This window comes from Babylonia areolata, chromosome 2, assembly GCF_041734735.1.
Source record: "Babylonia areolata isolate BAREFJ2019XMU chromosome 2, ASM4173473v1, whole genome shotgun sequence".
Lineage (NCBI taxonomy): Eukaryota > Metazoa > Mollusca > Gastropoda > Neogastropoda > Buccinidae > Babylonia > Babylonia areolata.
Genome location: NC_134877.1, coordinates 4,364,774 through 4,367,273, shown reverse-complemented (window position 1 = coordinate 4,367,273; position 2,500 = coordinate 4,364,774). Strand labels below are relative to the sequence as shown.

General features: G+C 45.8%; 1 protein-coding gene across 5 annotated transcripts in view; it reads left to right on the top strand.

The window, feature by feature from the left end:
- The window catches only part of LOC143296584 (uncharacterized), a 227,742-nt gene that overhangs the window by 55,591 nt on the left and 169,651 nt on the right, over positions 1-2,500 (top strand). For 2 of the 5 annotated variants that reach the window (XM_076608619.1, XM_076608612.1), the window contains exons 2-3: positions 1-44; positions 2,240-2,500. The exon at positions 1-44 is cut by the window's left edge and continues 93 nt beyond it; the exon at positions 2,240-2,500 is cut by the window's right edge and continues 56 nt beyond it. The gene's annotated coding sequence lies outside the window, so the exon portion shown is untranslated. The other 3 variants (XM_076608637.1, XM_076608624.1, XM_076608631.1) reach the window with 3 other exon arrangements.

The window sequence follows — 2,500 nt, the reverse complement described above, 5'->3', positions numbered from 1 at the left end:
GATCACAACTGCACGCTGACTTTGGGGACCTCTTCGCTCAGCAGGTACCGGAGTGACCATAGTGTCAGCGGAAAGCTATTAACTGAAGTATCCCCCCCCCCACCTCCACCACCACCCCACGCCCTCCCCTACCCCTCCGCCAATTCACCACATCATCAGAGCCACATCAGATAACGGACGTGAGTGGAAGAGCTTTTGGCAGAACCTGGGAGACTAGATATATATGTTAACATGGTTGTATATATGGTTAGGCCCAATACTCGGCTTATATCACAGATTGACATAAGTTTACATTTGGGCCAACAGCAAAGTGAGAGCTGTATTATCAATGATTTCTCCAGTCAATGGGAAATCATTTACAGCTTAGTCTTTTGTGAAGGACTATGACTCTCAAACTAGGAGGCAAAATTGCACTGGCTCCTAGTGCTGCAGCCTTGTGGGCCAGTTGGCCTTTGGGAACCATCCCAACGCTGACTGTCCTAAAACCCTCTTGGCCGAGAGAGTGGGGATGTAACTTGGGCAAGACACTCTCCACTATAATCAAATTCTAGCCCAAATAGTCGGAACAGCAGTTGCCTCCTCTGCTGTTCTGATGGTCATAGTCGGACACGACTGACTATCATATATATATATGGTTATGATTAGATGACATTTTAGTGGCTGGACAGCAAAATAGTACAGCTATCCGAGGGGGGGGGGACAGGGGGGGGGGGGGGGAAGAATCGAAATGTTGGAGTCTACCTCTGATGAAGCAGCGATAAGATAACAACAGATTTTAACTAAAGTACAAAAGCAAGTTACGAGAGCGTTGCTGTAAATCAGACACAAGAGGTAACCCCCCGCAACAAAGCTAACCGCGGGAACGACAGTGCATGAATCAGGCTGACAATAACCAGTAACAACTTCAGGATTGAGTTCACCGGTCGCTGTGGGAGCAGAGTTGGGTAGGGTAGGGTAGGGTAGGGTAGGGGTTGAACCATCCTTGACACACAGGGTTCAATATAAATGCAAAAGCGGGCGGTGAGCGGGGAATACTGATGGGAATACTCCTACCCAGCCTGGTCTGCCTGGTTGCCTTTGTCGTTCTCTTGTTGTTGGACTCAGTCCGTTTGGTATCGTATCTATTCTCAGTTTCTTCTTTTTTTTTTTCCCTGTGGTGAGGATTTGACCAGTGATAGGCAATGTACTGTTAGTTGCAAGACTTCTTGTGGTGTGCATGTGAGAATTCTGAAATAGTGAGTATGTAAAAAAAAAAAAAATATTTTTAAAAGAAAGAAAGAAAGAAAAAAAAGTCCTTACGGGTAAGTAGCAAGAGGCTTACACACGGAGATTATCCAACAGAAGCTTTCTAGATTTCACCATTCTTTACGAACATGGGTCTTTCAACGTGTGAAGTGACTTAACAACAACAACAACAACAACAACAAAAACCCCACTTAATCGAACCGCGCGTGAGTTTCGGTTAAAAACAACAAACGTTAACAAGTCGTCAACGACGAAGAAAGACCCGAAGAAACAGTCAGTTCAGTCAAAGGCAACGGAGAGACATTGAAAACTCCGTTTAAATTTTAAAGATTATTTTGAGAGGAAAAGCAACCACCTCGCTTTGGGCTGTGAGTTGTGTAGAAAATTCTTCTTCTTCTTCTTCTTCTTCTGCGTTCACTCGTATGCACACGAGTGGGCCTTTACGTGCATGACCGTTCTTTACCCCGCCATGTAGGCAGCCATACTCCGTTTTCGGGGGGTGTGCATGCTGGGTATGTTCTTGTTTCCATAACCCACCGAACGCTGACATGGATTACAGGATCTTTAACGTGCGTATTTGATCTTCTGCTTGCATATACACACGAAGGGGGAGTTCAGGCACTAAGCAGGTCTGCACATATGTTGACCTGGGAGATCGTAAAAATCTCCACCTTTTACCCACCAGGCGCCGTCACCGTGATTCGAACCCGGGACCCTCAGATTGAAAGTCCAACGCTTTAACCACTCGGCTATTGCGCCCGTCGTGTAGAAAATTCAATGTTCTTGTCTTTCCACGTGGAACTGGTTCCCTTGCATGGGAATAACGCTTCAGTGACATGAGTAAAATCTGAGCAAGATTTTCTCGTGTCCCAGCACGCCAGGGAAAAGAAAAAAGAAAAAAAAAGATTGCACGAGTCATTGTAACAACTGCTCACGGCAACAAGACGTGACCATTGAGCTTTTTTTTCTTTTTTCTTTTTCTTTTTCTTGTGAGCTGTTAACAGGACGGGACAGGGTTGTTAGTGTGCACTGGGCCCACTCAAATCAGTTGCGTTGTTCTGTAGGTCCTCGTTTCTTCTTCCCCTGAAAGTGAATGTGAACCTTGTTGGTGACCATTTTGGTGACCACTTCCAAGCAGGCAAGACACTTGATACTCTCCTCCGTTCTTGTGTTTCTTTCCCTGCTACTCCTGCTACTGCTGTTCTGCTGTTGCTGCCACAGCTACTACTGCTACTACTACTTCTACTGCTTGTGG